Genomic DNA, 19,388 nt, shown 5'->3' on the forward strand with positions numbered 1-19,388 from the left:
GCTCAAGCTATTCTCCCGCCTCAGCCTCCCAAGTAGTTGGGACTACAAATGTGTGCCACCATGCTGGGCTAATTTTATTTTTTGTAGAGATGGGAGGGTCTTGCAATGTCATCCAAACTGGTCTCAAACTCCTGGCTTCAAGCAATCCTCCCACCTTTGCCTTCTAAAGTGCTGGGATTACAGGCATGAGCCACCATGCCAGGCCTATTACTCCCATTTTATAGATGAAGAAACTGAGTCTCAGTGAGGTTGTTACGTAAAACCACACAGTCTCTAATAAACAGACTGACAGAATTCCAGGTTCTGATTTCAATTCTGTTGTTTTCCCCTTGAAAATAAATACAGATAGGGTGTGTGAGGTTTTGTATGTGTGTGTGTGTGTGTGTGTATTTTCTGGTTTAAATTTGTAGCAGATATGTGTGTGTACATGTACATATTAGGTCAACTATGTTAGGTGTCTTGATAGTGATTTCTTATAACTAACTGTCCTAAGTTATTAACGGTGGTGTTTACAAATTATTTATCTGAAACTTACCTCTTTCCATAAAAAGGACTTGTTTTTGCTTTTTGCGAATTACAATAGCCTAAATATAGCTTTTTTTTTTTTGTATATATTTTTAGTTGGTCAATTAATTTCTTTCTATTTTTTTTTGGTAGAGACGGGGTCTTGCTCAGGCTGGTTTCGAACTCCTGACCTTGAGCAATCCGCCCGCCTCGGCCTCCCAAAGTGCTAGGATTACAGGCGTGAGCCACCGCGCCCGGCAATATAGCTTTTTATTATTTTGTTTTTATTCCAAATAGTATCTGGTTGATCCAGAACACCTGGAAGTTTTTGAGGTTCTATATAACAGGTCAGAAGATCTATTTAATGGCAACTTGGGATTCTCAGCGCGTACCAAAAATTCAACCCCTCCTTCCACAAATCCTACTTTCACACCCGGATAGCACAGGGGTTCCGAGTGTAGGTGGAGTGCTCGTGCTCTCTCAGAGGGGGGTTTGCATGAATTCCGGAGGTAGGAACACGCCTCTTCCACACACGCCCCCTACCCAGTTTGGTGTGCACCTGCAGCCCCAAGGAGAACCCGGCGGGACACGACTCTGGCCATGTCAGACGTGGCAGGAAAAGCCAGCAGTTGCCTTTTCATCTCTTTTCTGATGATCAAACCACGCAGTTCCTTTACGTAGCATTTGGGCATTTAAGGCAGCATGTCAGTGTATACCGAAAAGGATTCCTGGTTGCGTGGCTAGCTCGGGCACTGACCGCAGCGGGGGCGGGCCAGCACAGTTCCCCCGCTTGCGAGTTGGGTTACTTGCTCTGGAGAGCCCGGGGACCGCACGCTCTGCCGTAGGCGAGGTGTGGTCTTCCAGGATCCCACCGCAGCCCACTTCGGGCGTCCGCGATTTTGAACCCTTCCCTGGCCCCAAGTTCCAGCACCCGAAGGTCGGCCTCACTGCCGGCCCCGGGGCCCCGCCCACTTTGGCCTGGGGTCGGAGCGGCCGCGAGCCGGAGCCGGAGCCCGAGCGGCCGCGGCCCCTTTAAGGAGCCGCTCTGCGGTAACCCGAGCCCGCAGTCCGGGCGGGCGCGGCGGGCGCGGCGGCAGCTCCAGCCTCCGCGACTGCACCTCCGAGCGGCCCAGAGCCCGCGGCGTCCCCGGCTCCCGCGAGCATCTCGCGGGGCGGCTCCGGCCGGCGCCAGCCCTCGGGCCAGGCCAAATAACCCGGCGCTGGTAACTACCCGCCGCCCTCTCCTGGCCCGGCGCGGCCGCCGCCCGCGCGCGAGCCGCCCCGGGACCCGGCACAGGTGACGCCGTTTGGAGCGGGGCTCGGGGAGGAGGGCGGGCTCGCTGCGCCCCGCGGCTTCCCCGCGCCGCCGGACGCAGTCCGCGGGCAGGGGCGCCGCGCCTTCCCGCCGCCGGCCTAGCGCGGCCGAGGGCTCCGGCGCCTGGAGGCTGGGTGGGCGTCCGGCTCGCCTGAGGCGGCTGGCGGCGGGCTCCAGCAGGTGTGTGCGGCGGGCGCAGCATCCTCCCAGCCCGGCGGGCCCCGGCGCCGCTCCGGGAGCAGATGGTGTCCCGGGGCCCGTGGTCCCCGCGCCACCCGGGCGCCCCGCGTCCCACTCGCGTTTCCCGGCTGCGCGGTTCGGGCTGCCCGGGCTGCCTGGCGGCGCCTCGCGGGTCTCAGCTCTGAGGGGGTGGGTGCAAACCTTGGACTCCCAGGGAAAGCTTGTTAGAGACCGGCAGTCAGGCGCATCAAGTGGGTAAGTCCCCTATCCCCCCCGCCGCCTCCTTCTAACACAAGTAGCTTCTGTTTACCCTTGCAGTTCTCAAGTGGGTCCCATTTTTAGCCAACGAGTGCTGAAAAGTGTAGTGGGAAAGGGACCGTGCGCAAAGTCAGAGGGGGAAATTGGTTTCTGTTTGCAGCTCTACCATTATAACCTCTGGCAAGTTTATTGAACTAAGTGCCTTGGTTTACCCAGCCATGAAATGGGCTTCGTAATGCCAGCATTTTCCTACCGCCCGGAGATGGCAGGAAAACCTCTGTGAAAGCACTTTGAGTTGTGTAAGTTCATTTAAGAGTCACTGTTGCTGGTCTGTATTTTCTTAATTGTACACGTGTGAGTGTAGTGCACGTTTTTATATGAAATTTGCCTTAAAGAGTGATCTTTGACAATTTCAAATTAATCCAGATATCAGTTTGGGGACAAAATGGAAGAGTTTGTGTGGATGTTAGGAACTGATAGGTGAAGCAGGAAAACTCATTTTAGTAAAATCTTTATGCTATCATAAATGGAGCTGGAAAAAAAAGCGCATGGATTGTGGTGTTTTTAAGTGAGATACTGCTGTGTGAGCACATGGTAGATTGGAATGCAGCTTCCTCTTTGTGTAGCCAATTAGGGTAATAAGTTGGAGAATCCAAGTTCCCTCTTCAGTTAGCTATATATGAGGTAGAGAATTTTTACCCTTGTTTATCTTTTCCTTAAAAGATAAGGATCGTATGAGTGAAACTAAATTAAGAAAGTGTACTCCTGTCATGTTAGAGTATTTGAAAGGATGGCTTGAGGAACCATAGATTTTAGTTAATTTGCCACCCCCCTCCTGTGCCATCTGATGGTCCAGAGAATAATTTATTTTGAGTATACTTCCTTTTTTCCTACCCCCCGAAACTCCTTTTGACACATTACCTCCCTACCGAGTTCGAATCTTTACTGCGTGATCTTGCAGGAGTTTTACCTATCTAGGCAGCTACTTAGTCCATCATCATTATTAATATTTATACTATTAGATTTCCATTTCTATGCCTTCACTCTGATCCTCTTCACCCGCATGGAAAGAATGATTGGGTCTTTGCTACTAAAGCTGTATACTTGAAGGTGACTTGGAATGGCAGTGGTCAAGGAGCTGAAACTTCATTGCGAACTCCAGAGAAGCTGGGTCTTTGCTGGGGTCTTCTGACAAGATCCTGGAGTATCTGTGCAAGAGTTGGCCTATCTTTTCTTTCATTTTCTGAAATCTCCATTGGATAATTTAGTACCAAGGGAAGCGTTGGGAGCAGGGAGCTACCAGAAATCTAACTCAGTGCTAGACTGATTAAGAGCATTCCTGCAAAGGAGTGGGGAGAAGAAAGTGGCTTGGCAGGCGGTGGAAGGCCCTCCCTATAACCAGATAACTAACAGGTAGTAAAGGAGCCCTAGATTCCCCATTGGGAAATGGGAAAGGGGCTGGGTTGCAAAAAGGGAGTGGCAAATTCTAGCAAATTCTGGAATGCACCAGAGGTTTAATGGGCCCTTCTTCCTCTGTCCCTTTGAGAGTGTTTCTGGCTTCTCAGAGTGGAGTGCAGCTGTCTTACGGTTTCCGGACCTGTTTGCACTTCTCCCTTGGTGCTCTAAAGGAGGCCTGGCATTCTTGTTTCTCCCTCAGAGCTGGCCTTACATGTATTAGAGGAAGCCAGGCAGTTTAATTTGTAAGAAACCCTTCAGACCTCAGTGCCTCTTCCCACCCTTCTTTCTAAATTAATAACCTCGTATCCTACAGATTAAGGATTCAGTTAGGCATCTGTATCTCTTGGAAGGTTAAAAAGTGGGATATCCAGTCTGAGAAGAGTAAATTGAACATTCTACACCGAGATACAGAAAACTGTAGTTTTTCTGTTGAGGAAGATAATGAATTAATTGTCTGGATGAGAATAGTGGGCGCTTGCACAAGGGAGGGCAGGACTGGGGGTGGAATTGTGCTGGACAGCTTGTGTCCTTGTCCTTGAGAGAGCAAAGGATACCACCAAGCACCTTGCTGTGCTTTCCCTCCTTGCATTTGCCTTGTGAGAGGAAGAAGATAGCAGTATGGAGGTGGAATCACCATCTGTTCTCAAGGATGGGAAGCAGACTTAACTCAACATTAGAGATAAGCTGTATTCACCTGGCATTGATATCAGGCACTGGATTACTATATTACTCCAAAGAATGTATTACATCAGGAAAGTGAGGCTAATTTTGTAAAAAATTCTAAGGCATTTCAAGAGTGACTTTGGTGGTATTTTTTCCTGTTGGATATGAAAGGTAGCACACAAAGAAATGGAGTCCTACTGCTCTGAAGCTTATAATTCCTGGTGAGACAGTTCGATGTGCTGCAAGCAGATCCCAGACCTGCAGAGGCAGGATAAAGCAGGAATAGCAAAAGGTGCTTTTTTACTCAGAACATTGGTCTGTTCAAGGAGAAGGCAATCCTGTGGATATATGAGAAGGAGCTTGTGAATCAGTGTAAAAGGCCAAGATTTTAAAAAATGGCCCATGAAGAAGACAGCTGAAAGTCTGTTCAGAGCTTGGGCCAGCGTGGAGGAAAGGAGTCCTGAATAGTGGGACCAATATTGTGGTGGGAGTTTGAGTCGATGGTCAAGGCTTGTCTAAAGCAATATTTCAAACATTTTGAACTGCAACAGTACAGCATGCATTTTTATGTTGAGACCCAGGACATAAGTAAGTACCTGTGTATCTGAAACAAGTTTCTATTTCTGTTTCTATTCTGTGTTCTTAAAAATGTGTAACCTATTATTGGATCATAGTCCACCATTTGGAAACCATTTGTCTAATGGATGGAAAAGCAGGTTGCAGTGAAGCAGGCTGGGAAGGGGGGTTGGAGATGATGGAAGAGGTGAGGGGTCATAGAAGTGACTGAGAGCTATCTGGACCCCTGTCAGTGGGGACAGAAGGGAGTGTGGGAACTCATCTAGTGTCTGACTGGTGCAGGACTCACATAGATGAAAGGCAGCTGGATGGGGCAGATGCAAAAAAGGGGACTTCCCACCTGTTCTTTTCACTTAAAAGCAAAACAGTTGGTTTTGAGCAAAGAGGAAGTATGGAAGGAGTGAACTTGGATTTGAAAGCAGATTTCTTTAGAGAAGATTTTTCTCTGTAGGCTAAATGAGAAGACAAATGGATTCAGAACAAATTGGCTGTTGGATTTAGGTCATGTCCATTTTAATGGGCTGGATAAGGGAGTGAGGGGCTCCTAGTGGGAGGCTCACACCTCCCCTTCCAGCTTTGCAAAGTTTGAGCAGAAGTGGATGGAATGTGTTGTTTTGAAACACCATTTGCTGATCAAACTCGTTAAGAAGTTGGCTGCTTGTCTCACAGAACTTGAAAAGTATTCTCATTACATTTTATAAGAGAGTTAGACTATCAAGACTTCCTTAAAAATCTATTTCAAGATCTACCGTCAAACTCCAGTCATCATTCATAGTCTTAGGGATCACCAAAAAAGCTGCTTGGAGAAATAGATAAGGCAGCAACCAGCAACTGTGAGCTAATTCCTGTATCTTCCCTGGAGTTAATCAAGGACAGAGTCTATCTGCAGACTTTTGATTTCCTTTTCGTAACAATTAACATCTGACTCCAGCACCTAACACTCTGACCAGCAAATAAAACAAAGCCTGGAGAAAAAGTACACAGGTATCAGAGTTCACCCCAGCGTGTTGCTTAGTTACTACTTGCTTTTATCGTTCACATTCTGACCTAGTTTGATCCTCCCTTTGACCCATCCCTGCCTTGTCTGATTTTCTTTCTAGAGGGTGGGAGGGCAGGAGGGAAGGCCTGATCACCTGGAGCAAGGGCAGCATGTTTGACAACTCTTCATATCTCTTAAGTCATGGTTAAGAACCAAACCCTTAAGACATTTGGCATTTTGAGTATTTGAAGCAAGTCCCTAAAGTTTTCTTTAGTTTTATTATTATTATTATTATGAAAGTGAAAATAGTTCATTATAAAAAAAAAATTACATCTGGGCGTGGTGGCTCACACCTGTAATCCTAGCATTCTGAGAGGCCAAGGCGGGAGGATCGCTTGAGGTCAGGAGTTGGAGACTAGCCTGATGCAAGAGCGAGACCCCATCTCTACTAAAAATAGAAAGAAATTAACCGGACAACTAAAAATATATACAAAAAATTAGCTGGGCATGGTGGCGCATGTCTATAGTCCCAGCTACTTGGGAGGCTGAGGCAGGAGGATCACTTGAGCCCAGGAGTTTGAGGTTGCTGTGAGCTAGGCTGACGCCACGGCACTGTAGCCCAGGCAACAGAGTGAGACTCTGTCTCAAAAAAAAAATAATAATAATTCAAAACTCAAGAGAATGAAATGAAAGTTCACCTCCCCCCTTCCAACTCTCACCTACCTGGTTTCACTGCCACAACCATTTATCAGTTTGGGGAGTGTGTAGCCCCCTCCAGACTTTTTCTCTACAAATGCTAATGTGTGCCCAGAGTTATTTATTTATGAAAAATGTATCATTTTTCAGCCTGCTTCCATATCACCTTATTCATGTAAATGTCTGTATAATGTGATAATATAGCTGTGTCAATATATTTAGCCATTTCTCTGTTGATGGACCTTAAGGTTACTTCTGATGATGCTCCAATAAACACCCTTGATAATACTGTACATCTTTCTTTCCACACTTGTGTGAATTTTTTTTTGAGGGTAAAGATCAATTTAGTAGTATACTGCTTATTTTATGATTCGAGAAACTTAGTGTTATCGAAATTTACATATTCTGCCATTCGATTCTCCAGCTATTCCTTCCACAGTGAAAGCACAGGATGGAACCTCTGGGAGCTTCAACGTGGGGTAGTGTGCCGCCCTTGCTTACCAGAGCTCATTATCTAGTAGGGGGATTAGGCATGCACCTTGATTAAAATATTTTCAGTTTTATTTATACTCCACCTTGTTCCTAAAAGGATTTGGGAAGGTTTACAAAGATGCATACAGTATGATAAGATAAAGTACATTTAGTATAAAAAGGGAAAGAAGATGGAAATAAGAGTGAGGCTCCTCACTCATACTTCAAAGTCCTGCTCTCTTCTTGGCTGGAAGTTCTGGCTATAAGCTTTCCAGCAGCCAAACAGAAGAGGCAAACAATCCATAGCAAGCTTCAGGGTATCCAGAGGAGAAACCGAATCGGAGAAGCCCACCTATTCCTCATTCCAGAAGGTGAGAAAAAAAATTTCTCCTTTGGGTTCTGATTAAGAAAACACTGCATTTGAAATGGCCAGCATTCTCAACGATGTTCCCAGTATTGTACAGTAAAACCTAGTGACTTTGCTTTATGATGCCATCTCATATCATGTTGCTCAGTACTAGCCTGGATATCATGCCTTGGCAATGCCCAGTGAAAGGTTAGCAGGATGAGGTGTAGGTTCATGGGTTTAATACAGAAATAGCTGCTGCTGCTTTTTTTTTTTTTTTTTTTTTTTTTGAGACAGAGTCTTACTCTGTTCCCTGGGCTAGAATGTAGTGGCATCAGCCTAGCTCACAGCAACCTCAAACTCCTGGCCTCAAGCAATCCTTCTGCCTTAGCCTCCCTAGTAGCTGGGACTACAGGCATGCGCCACCATGCCTGGCGGTTTTTTTTTCTATGTATTTTTAGTTGGCCAATTAATTTCTTTATTTTTAGTAGAGACGGGGTTTTGGTTTTGCTCAGGTTGGTTTCAAACTCCTGACCTTGCTCTTGCTCAGGTTGGTTTCAAACTCCTGACCTTGAGCGATCCTCCCACCTCTGCCTCCCAGAGTGCTAGGATTATAGGCGTGAGCCACCTCACCCCGCCCAGAAATAGCTTTAAGAGGACCTACAGGAACACATGACCAGTGAAAACAGCAATGTGATATTGTTTCTGGACATTTTTCTATAAGGTAGCATAGAATATACTATAAAATATATAATTTTAGTGGGATTTCTATGAGTACTCAGAATAATAGGCTTGGAACTTATGAAGCCAAAAATAAGGATATTTTAGATGGCATTAACTTATTAGAATGGTAACAATGGCTAAGCAAAATACTTTCAAAACAAAAAAAAAGGAACAAAACTCTACTTGGTCCATGCAAGAAGAATGGTACTTGTTCAGATTGATCACTCCCTTAAGTCAGAAAGAGTCAGCGCCACTGTGCTAAGTGATCTAAGTGATCTTGAGAGCATCTTGAGGCTTAAAATTGTTAATAGATTGTTCAGTGTGAGAGTGTTATCAGGGCTTAGAGATCTATAAGTTGGGGCAGCTTCACCTTATTTCATAAACCTGGGAAAATTCACCTCTCATCAGTCACCTGGATCTGAGCCTCCATGACCACATTCACCAAATTCTTGCCTTGGGAACATTGTCCCCAAACAGTTCTTCATTGCCAAGTCTGTGGGCCAAGCTTAGGTTCTTTCATGTGACTTGCTATACCTGAATTTAAACTTGAGGTTGAGGCCACCTGAAGTTTGTGATGTGTTGAATGCGTATCTGGTTGGTTTTGCACATGACTTTGCTAGCCTGTGGAGTGGTTCAGGGAAACGTATAACTATATTTAGATTTTTTGACTACCTGACAGTATCAAACCAGGTATTGAATCCGGTAGATAAGTACGGCGTTTACTGGGAAATAGTGTAGTTGGAACCAGTTTTAGGTGACAGCAATCTTATGTGAAGAGGTCAGAAGAGAAACCGCTGTCAGAGTACCTTGAATAGAATTTTAAGTGGACCTTAGGTGACAAGATAAAAAGCCACCTAGAGAATTTGGAAACTCCTTGGCTGTCTTCTCATTTTAGCCTTTAATTATCCAATTAGATGATATGTATAAACCAGCTGCAGGGCCCTTAGGCCAATGGTTAAAAAGTAGGGGGAAAAATCTCATTCCTTCAGATACAGAATATGATATTCCTCTATGATTAGTGCCATTGGAGAAACAGGTGTGACATTTCTTGGTTAAGAAAAGACCAGCAGTATCAAGAGCTATTCTTTATTGAGTGACATTTTGATCTATTGCCAAATAACAAACCACCCCCAAACCCTAGCCTAGTGGCTTAAAACAATGATTTTTTTCCCCACTGTGATTCTGTGGGTTAGCTGGGCAGTTACTGTGTTGGTTGCAGGTTCACACAAGTGGTCGCATTCAGCCGGGAGGGTCACCTGGGCCGGAAAATCCCAGATGGCTTGCCAGCATGGTTGGCAGGTAGTATTGAGTGTTGGCTGTTAGCTGGGCAGCCTCAGTTTTCTCCTTGTGGCCATTTATCCTCCTGTAGACTAGACAGGTTTCTTTACATGATGGCCTCAGAACAATGTTCCAAGAGAGCGAAAGGCAGACACTGCAAGGTCTTTTGAAACCTACCTAGCTAGGTTCTAGAACCGTCTTAGCCGCTCTTCAGTTGTATTCTATTTGTTAGCAAGTGGTAAGGCCAGCCCAGATTCACAAGGGCAGAGACATCAATTCCACCTTTGTGGATTGGAGAATCGGAATGACCATGTCACACTCCAGAGGAATTTATGGCCATTAAATGATTTGCCACAAGTGGCTACACTTGTGGCTACATGTGCCAAGTACTGTGCTAGATGCAATGTAGGCATTCTTATCCCATTTTATGGAGCTTGCATGTCAGAGAGGTCATGTTGATCTTGCCCAAGGCTTCTTGAAAGTACTGGGAGTAGGATTCTAGGTCTCTCTCTAGCTGAATGGAATTCAAATTTTTCTTTTCTTTCTTTCTTTTTTTTTTTTTTAAGATGTAAGGTCTGGCTCTGTCCCCCAGGCTAGAGTGCAATGTTGCAGTCATTGCTGACTGTAATCTCAAACTGCTGGCCTCTAGTGTTCCTCCCACCTCAGGTCCCCAAAGCTCTGGGATTACAGGAATAAACTACCATGTTTGGCCTGGAATTCTTCTTAGGAACCCAAGAAGTAGGAGACATTTGCTAGATTATTCTTCAGCCCTTAACCCATTTAATATTATCTGCTTTCCTGAGTGGTGTAGGTAAAAAAATTAAAATAAAAATAGAAGGCAGGAGGCAAAGCTGCACCTTTGCCACTGCCCTGCATCCTAAGGACTTTCTCAGAGGCAATCAGATCTGTGATTTAGAGGAGCTTCCCTGTCTCCTTAGGTTCTGACTTCCTAGGTGGCTTGGCAGGTGATCCAGTGATCCCTTTAAAAACAAGAACAAAATATATTTGGGGAAAATCATGCTTTGTCCAGCTTTTCCTTGATTTCACAGTGTTGGCAGAAAGCCAAGAGATGTCCCAAGCCAAGAGGCTCCTTTTGTGCTCCTTCCAGGAAGGGAAGGAAATAAGTACATGGGAAGCTAGGTAGAAAAGATTGGCTGCAGAACCTCTTTCCTCTTTCTCAAGAGTCACCCCCAGGTAATGCAGAGCCACCTGGTCCCTGCCTTAGCTTCAGGGCTTCTTACTAGCCCAGACTCCTCCTAAGGCTCAAGTCTAGTGTTATATTTGAAACATTGCTGTTGTCCTCAAAGGTGGGCCCCAAGAAGGAAAATTGTATGAGCTTCAAAACCTTTACTTTCTATTTGTGTCAGCTGCTGTATTAATGTGACCTTCTAATTACTGTCCTGTCCTGGTTTAAGGCATTCTGGTTTATCCAAAATCCAGTGGCTATAATTGGAACTCAAAGGTTTAAAAACAAAAGACTTCTTTATAAAAGTTTTAAGTGGGGTGAGATGCTAGGAATGGACATTTAATCATGGAAATCCCATGTACCATCTGTACTCAGAGGCGTAAGACTCTAGAAAATGACCCGAATTTCCTAAGGGCAGAATTCTTTAATAGGTTGTGAGTTGAGGCAGAGAAGCTGAAGGAAGAGGTGGAGAGGAGGCTTTTTTCTTTTGCTGGCCTCTCTACAGTCACTCTGCTTTTTAGGCCTTATAAAAACAAACCCCAAATAAAGGAATAACTGTAAAATGAAATGGAAATTTTTAAATAGGATAAAAGATAAAAAGTTGACAGTAAAATATAGATGAGTTATATTAGATTTCATTTAAGTTAAAAGCTAGAATATGCAAAAAGTTTAAGTATAAGCTAAGGAAAATAGTAAGTTTTATTAAAATACAATTATAAATATTGTACCTATAATGGAAGGGAGAAATTTAATTAAAAATACTGTGCCTATAATTTCCAGGTATTGTGGAAACCAGAGGGAGAGAAATAACTTCTTGAAAGGGCAGGGATTCTCAGGGAGGGACTAAGGGATGGGATAACCCTTGCTGTGTCACTATCTCTTGGTGGAGACTCTGGGCTGTTTGAAAAAAATCTATATCAGTAAATCTATTCCCCCTCCTGCCCCTAAAAACAAACTATAGAAAGGAAGCATACAAAATTTTCTCTGCTGGTAGGAATAAGCAGAATATATACTGAAAAGCACTGTGGTGCTGGTGGGGTGCTCTGCAATATGAAAATTTGAAAAATACTGAATTAGAGGGATCAGAGGAGGATTCCTAGAAGCCATTTATTATAGGATGTAAAAGGACAGATAGGATTATGACAGATAAAGGGAAATCTTAAGGAGATTTATAGCAGAGATATGATTTGTCAAAACATTTCTCTGGGCCGGGGCGTGGTGGCTCACGCCTGTAATCCTAGCACTCTGGTAGGCTGAGGCGGGGCAGATTGCTCAAAGTCAGGAGTTCAAAACCAGCCTGAGCAAGAGTGAGACCGGCTCTACTATAAATAGAAATTAATTGGTCAACTAAGAATATAGAAAAATTTAGCCAGGCACGGTGGCACATGCCTGTAGTCCTAGCTACTAGGGAGGCTGAGGCAGAAGGATTGCTTGAGCCCAGGAGTTTGAGGTTGCTGTGAGCTAGGCTGATGCCATGGCACTCTACCCTGGGCAAAGAGTGAGACTCTGTCTCAAAAAAACAAACAAAAACATTTCTCTGAGCTCTGGTAGCAAGGTGGGACCATACCACAACCATTGAGTATAGATACTTATTTGCTGGTGGGAGATGGACCCCTATAGCACCCAGTTAGGGGAATAGAATTTAGCCTCCTTCCTGATCTAATGTCCTGTGGTTGTAATTATTATATACATTATAGGGAAAATAAAGGCCAAGTATATATGTATCGATATTGAACCTTAAATATTTGTTCTTTGTTATAATCAAAGCAATCTATAATCTAAAAAGATTGTTTCAGGGAGGTGTCAATTGCCAGGATCTGTAGCAGGCAAAATTGAGTAGTTTCGCTTTGAAAGAATTCTTTTATATCCTCTTGGAGGAGTAAGGGTTGAAGGAATAGAAAATAGAGAATAAAAATATAAAGGATACCCTTATTCAAAGTTTAGTATTTTAACTGGCAGGGAGGAACCATAGAAATATCTTTTCTATAGTCATGAGCAATTCCTTGTTAAATCTTAAGTGATACCATTTATCTTAGAAAGGGAGTGTAATTCAATCATATTAATATGAGGTTCCTTTGCCTTTTCTGGCTTAGTCTTCATTTTCTTCCCATTTGCTTCAGTTTAAAAAGCAGTACCATGAATATAAGAGAATTTATAGAATTTGGGTTGACTGTTTCATACAGTTGGCTTCCTGTAGACTTTCACACTAATGCTAATAATGGTTCCTGAACTCTCTGCTCAGAAGAGAAAAAGAAGAGGAATGTTTTATGCATATAATTCTTCCAACTTTTTTTCCATGTAGCCCTTAATGCACAATTAAAAAAAGAAAAAAAGAAAAGAAAAAGCAAAATCTATAACTGTAGTTAGCTGAGAGCTTTGTACATATTCACTTAGATGCTTAAGTTTTTATATGAATGAAAAGTTGAAAATGAGTAGTGTGATAGTTATTCTTTACTAAAATTTCAATGTCCCTGGTCAATTATTGACATTTTGTGAGCATTGAGACAGATCACTGCAATGACAACCTATATGAAAATGTAAAGAAAATCCAGGATGGATGGGGGGGTAGATATGCCTTTTTTTTTTTTTTTTTTTTGAGACAGAGTCTCACTTTGTTGCCCAGGCTAGAGTGAGTGCCGTGGCATCAGCCTAGCTCACAGCAACCTCAGACTCCTGGGCTCAAGCAATCCTGCTGCCTCAGCCTCCCGAGTAGCTGGGACTACAGGCATGTGCCACCATGCCCGGCTAATTTTTTCTATATATATATATATTAGTTGGCCAGTTAATTTCTTTCTATTTATAGTAGAGACGGGGTCTCGCTCTTGCTCAGGCTGGTTTCGAACTCCTGACCTTGAGCAATCTGCCTGCCTGGGCCACCCAGAATGCTAGGATTATAGGCGTGAGCCACCGCGCCCGGCCGATATGCCTTTTTTTGATATGTTTTTTTGTTTGGCTTAGCAAATAGCTCAACTTCTGCAGTTATGTGTTATTTACAAACAACTTACCATTTGCAGATAAAGTTTTAAATCCTAAAGTATTAAGACTACTAATGATGATAAATAAATCAATAAATATGTGCTTCTGCAGTTAAAAGTCAGTATTTACTTTCATGCTGTAATACTAGGGTTGTCAATTTAGAAAATTCGTTTTCTAGTATTCTGATTATATTGATAAAGGATCTGTGACTGAGATACTAGCATAATGGAAAGCACATGTAAGAATATGAAAGTCTCTTATTATTTAACATTTATTGAGCACATGCTATATGGCAGGCAGTGTGTAGGCATGGGGACTCAGTGGCAACGGGGACGATGGCCATGTTTCCCACCAGCATGGGGGGCATATTCCACTGGGGGAAGGAGACATTCATTAAAGTCACAGCTGTAAAGGAGAGGGACATGGTGCCAGGAAAGCAGATAATGGGAGAATTGACCTGTTGATAGAGCTCAGAGAAGACTTCCCCAAAAAGCGAGAGTTGACCAGAGAGCTGATGATGCATGGGGGTACACTTGGGAGTGGGGGAATAGGATGTGCAAAGGCCTTGTGGAGGGAGAGAATGCGGCATCTTTGAGAAGGAGAAAGGAGGCCATGTTGGCTGGAGTGCAGCAAGTGAGGGCAAGTGCCAGGGGAAGCTGAAGAAGGTGGAGTTCTCATAAGAGCATTGGGAAACCAGTGCAGGTTTTAAGTTGACAGAGGTGAGTAGGTGACATGGTCAGAGACAGCTTTTAGAAAAGATTCCCCCGTATTCCTCCACCTCGTTCTCCACTCCAGGGAGATGAATTTGGAGATAGTCCAGAGAAGCGATGGTAGTCACTTGAGAAAAAAATGGATCTCTTTGAAAGTTATTTAAGAAGCCGAATTTGTGGGTTGAAGAGTCAGCAAGATGAAAAATGATGACAGTGTGGACACATTTTTTTTTTTTTCTAGAACTTTGTCTGTAAAGGGGTGGTGAGAGAGAAAGTGCAAGTGTCCAAGGAGGCCAGAAGGGATGGATCCAAAGTGCATAGGTTAGGTTGGCCTTAGATAGGAGGACAGATGGGTGCAGATGCAGGTAGTTTGCATAGTTAGTAGTGGGATAGTGAGAGTTTTCATATGTTGGCTTCTCTTTTTTTGTGAAATAGTCTGGGAGTTATCTGTTGAGAATGGGGCGGATGGTTGGAGGTTGGAAAGGAATAGGGACAATTTGGAAAATTTATTGTGGAATGTGAGAGGATTTGTTGGCCAGGGCTATGTAGTTGGAGTGCAGGGTGGTGTAGAAGGCTGTTCGATCCCTCTATAATTCACGCTTACTAACTTGCATCTCTTCTGATGTATAACTTCTCCAACAATACTCTGATTGTTCAGGACTCATCTCTGAGTACATGGTTGGGCATATCCAGAGTTGGGATCTTGCCAGCTCTTGGTGATGGAAAGGGAATGGGAGGGTATTACTAAGAGTGTTATGGAAATGATGGGCTTTAGGATCTAAGCTGATTAAAGATGGATATACAAAAAGGAAAGGGCTAATGAGCTGGGGGAAAGCTGAGAGGTCAATGGGCTTGTCATACTGAACAAGCTTGAAGGAAAGGAGGCTCTGGTCGGCAAAGGGAATACTTGAAATGTTAATTTGGAGGCAGAAAAATGATAAGAGATAATAAAGTCTGGGGGCAGTTGAGGTGACACAGAAGAGGTGCTTTGAAGGTAAAAGGACTTCATCTGGAGTTGCCAAGGAGAGGCTGAACCCTCTAACAGGAGGTTACTCAGGATGGTGGCTGGGCCCAAGGGCATGAGTGAGCCAGGGCCGACATCTCTGAGACGTTGAAGAGTGTATGGGAGGTTAGAATACGATACCACTGAAGAGAGGGAGAGGGTAGTGTAACTCAGTGGCAGGACCACAAAGGAAAGGGGTGTTTTCAGGGGTTGGGGGAATGGGGGAGTAAGGCCTCACGGTACCATGAGGAGCAAAGAGGATACACAGGCTACCTCCTGTCTCCTAGTGTGAGAGGCTGGGCAGCTACTACCTGAGGGTTGCAGGAGAAGAGGGTTTCTTCAGCATGCTTGGAGGAGAGGCCAAGGATATAGCAGTTTTCTGGGTGTGGAGCAGCAGTTCCAAGGGACCTGGAAAGGTTTAGGAGGTGGAGGGCATGACAGACTGGGTCAGGTGGCTGGGAAGGAACTTGGGAACACAACAAAGGTACTCAAGTGGCAGAGGATAGATCTCTGCAGCGGGCACTGCCTGCATTTTAAGTGTAGACTGGTAAAAACTGGGATGAGTTAGGGGCCACGTGGCTGCAGGATGATCTCGTTTCCCTTGGCTAGAGTGACAGCGGGGCCCGAGATCACATGTCCTGCACGCTGCTGGGGGCTGGATGATGGCGGGAGCAGGAACTGAGTGCAAACCGTATGCTGAGTCCTGTACTAAGTGCCCAACAGACATCATATTGTTTATTCCCCATGACAACCTTGTCAGGTCAGTAATATTGCTGTTTCCATTTTATGGATGAGGAGATTGAGGTTCAATTCAGGCAAGTTTAGTAGTTGGTCCAGAGTCCCACAGCTAGCAAGGGGCTGAACTGAAAACTCAAACTCACGACTTCAACTGGGTCTGTGTAGTTCCCACCATGTTGTAGCTACTTAACATCTCTTTACCTGTGCGATTTTGGTGTTTTAACGTAAATGATAGAATGTTGAGAAGTTAATGTAGTATTTGATACAGTTATCTTTCTGGATACCCAAACTAAGTTCAGTCTTATACCAGAGCCTGACTTTGAGAATGCTCTGAAAGTTAGACCATCCTGCTGCAGTCCAGCTCTCCTCACCATCCTCTAACGGCTTCCGTGATGGATGCTTGGGCACTTCTAACTGGCTAGAAGGTCCTTCTTTAAGTTAAACTGAACTCTTTCCTCCCTATAATTTTTGCCCATTTGTTCCATTTTGGGTAATGCAGAATGAGGTCCCTCTCTCGTTTTTCTGCACCACAGTTTCCTAAATATTCAAAAAATACTCTCCAATTTTAGAAAAGATTTGAGAGTATTCTTTGGGTTTGGGTTTGGGGTTAAATTCAGCTTGGGCCAAGTAGGGCCTGCGGGGCCTCTGGGATGCCCCTATGGAGCCATCTGGGGGTAGCTGACCGTCCAGGGCTGTGTGCAGGGAGGGCTGGGGTCTAGTTGTGCACGGTATCAGCAGTGCTGGGGGTGTGGGGCGCAGAGCCTGTCGCGTGCAGAGGAGAGGTTAGCGAGTGGGAGGGGGTGGGGGAGGTTGCAAACATTGCCCAAGTGAGGGAATTCATGCCTGATAGCCTTCATTTTCTTGGTGAAATGGGAAGAAACCTCCGTTTTAAGAGATGGAGAACTGGAGACTAGCGAGCAGTGAGTATTTGGAATCAGTGCGGGAAATGCAAACGGGAGCTTTCTAGGGATTTGAAAAGGAATGCTAAGCATAAGGGAGACATTCTTCCCAGATTCCGCCTTCCTTGATGCCTTGAGGCAGACACACAGACCTCTCCCCCCTCTTTTTAAGGCTTTTTATTGCAAAACGCTTGGGCAGTGGTTCTCACTTGACAGACGCATCAGAACGTGAAGGGGTGGGGTTGTGTGTGTGGGGAAGTGGCACCGGTGATTTTGACGTATTACCTAAGGAATCCCTGTGCGTACAAGGGAATTACAAACAGTGAAATGGTTGTGTTTTGGAGGGGAGGGGTTGGTAGTTCTCAACTTACCTGGTAGACATGAGTCTTTTGGGCTTCCGCCTCAGCATCTTGTTGGGATTGTAATAAAACAGAAGATATCGTCTTGGTTCACCTTCAGTAATTTTGGGTATCTTCTCACTGTTTATGTGTCATATCTGCTGGATATTTATCCCCTGGAAAGCAGGGAGTGCCCCCTTAGCACCCTGAACTTACTGCTTTATGTGGTGAGGATCGATTTCTTTACTTCCTTACTGGCTGTCAGCGCTTGTCTCCCATTTTATATTCCGAGCACCAGCACAGGGCCTGGCACGTGGTAGACCAAGGACAGGTGTTGGATGAACAGTTTGCGGAAGGCTGAATCAGCCGTGCCTGTGCTGTTTCTGGGGGCCCTGCCTCCTCCTGTTGGAAGAAAAGGGCTCTCGAGGTTGAGACGTGTACGGTCGAGTTAATGACGGGGATACCTTCTAGGAAATGCATCCTCATGTGATTTCATCATTGTGTGAACATCACAGAGTGCACCTACACAAACCTGGGGTGGTACAGCCTACTGCACACCTAGGCTGTGTGCTAAAGCCTGTTGCTCCTGGGCTACAAACCTGCACAGCATGTTACCGTGCTGAATACTTAAGGCAGTCGCAGCACAGTGTTAAGTATTTATGTTATCTAAACATAGAAAAGGTACAGTAAGAATGTGGTATAAAAGATAAAAAATGATATACCTCTATAACCATTTACCATGAATGAAGTTTGCAGGACTAGAAGTAGCTCTGGGTGAGTGAGTGAGTGAGTGGTGAGTGAATGTGAAGGCCTAAGATGTTACAGTATATCACTGTTGACTTCATAAACACTGCACATTTAGGGTACACTAAATTTATAAATTTTTCTTTCTTCAATAATAAATTAACCTTAGCTTTAACTTTTTACTTTACAAACTTTTTAATTCAAGCTTTTTGATTCTTTTGTAATAACACATCTTAAAACACACACATAGCTGTACAAAAATATTTTCTTTATATCCTTACTCTATAAGCTTTTTTCTATTAATTTTTTTTTATTTTTTTTTTCTTTCTTTTTGCCATAAAAGTGAGAAATGATAATTTTTTTTTTAACTTTTTAAACATTTTTGTCAAAAACTAAGACACAAACACATACAATAGCCTGGGCCTACACAGGGTCAGGACCATCAGTATCACTGTCTTCCACTTCCACATCTTGTCCCACTTGGAGGGTCTTAGTGCGCCTTAAAGTTCAATAACTTGCAGGAAGCTATCGTGTCCTGTGATAATGCCTTCTTCTGAATACCCCCTGAGGGACTTGCCTGAGGCTGTTTCACAGGGTTTTTTTAAATAAATGGAAGGATTACACTCTAAACTAATGATAAAGTATAGTGTAATAAATATATAAATCAGTAACATGGTCATTTATTATCAAATATGTACTGTACATAATTATATGTGTTAGACTTTTATACTAGCGGCAGCGCAGTAGGCTTGTTTACACTGGCATCACCACAAACATGAGAGTAATGTGTTGTAGTGCAATGTCACATGGCTACCGTGTCATTAGGTGATAGGAATTTTTCAGCTCCATTATAACCTTATGGGACCACTATCATATGTGTGGTCTGTCATTGACCAAAACATCCATATGTGGTCCATGACTGTACTTCAGACCTTTTCATGTTCTTCCTTACTGAGAAACCAGCTTCCATTAAAGTTTGTGTAAACTGTCTTGGGTGAAAAGTATTCAGCAGGTCTCTGGAAGAGTGTCTTTGGTGTCGACAATTCCTGTGGATCAAGATGGGGTAATTGTATTGTAGAGTTCATATTTAGACACTCCTGGGAATTGCCACGAAATATTTTCCCTGTTTCAGCTGCTCCTTCCAATGACAGCTAGTGTCCCAGCCTCCTGCCAGCTGGTAGCCACATGTGGAGGTGTATGATCTAGGTCTAATGCTTTTCTCCTTTCACTGTGTATTCCTAAATAAGCTCTCTCAGGCCTTTAATATATGTTAGTAATAAGCATCATCTGGTTTTATCCATTTTTACCATTTTCTTGCCTAATGAACAGGGGCAATTGCTTCCTACC

At 44.1% G+C, this 19,388-nt stretch overlaps 1 protein-coding gene across 11 annotated transcripts in view; it reads left to right on the forward strand.

The window, feature by feature from the left end:
* The window catches only part of TLCD4 (TLC domain containing 4), a 94,901-nt gene that overhangs the window by 32,248 nt on the left and 43,265 nt on the right, over nt 1-19,388 (forward strand). Inside the window, exon 1 of one of the 11 annotated variants that reach the window (XM_012790998.3) lies at nt 1,135-1,801. The exons of 7 other annotated variants lie outside the window; for them this stretch is intronic. The gene's annotated coding sequence lies outside the window, so the exon portion shown is untranslated. Of the gene's footprint in view, nt 1-1,134; nt 1,802-1,849; nt 2,255-2,283; nt 2,557-6,555; nt 7,472-19,388 lie in introns of those variants that run through there. 3 more of the 11 variants (XM_012790997.3, XM_012790999.3, XM_012790996.3) reach the window with 3 other exon arrangements.

Source organism: Microcebus murinus, chromosome 2 (genome assembly GCF_040939455.1).
Source record: "Microcebus murinus isolate Inina chromosome 2, M.murinus_Inina_mat1.0, whole genome shotgun sequence".
In the NCBI taxonomy this organism is placed as follows: Eukaryota; Metazoa; Chordata; class Mammalia; order Primates; family Cheirogaleidae; genus Microcebus; species Microcebus murinus.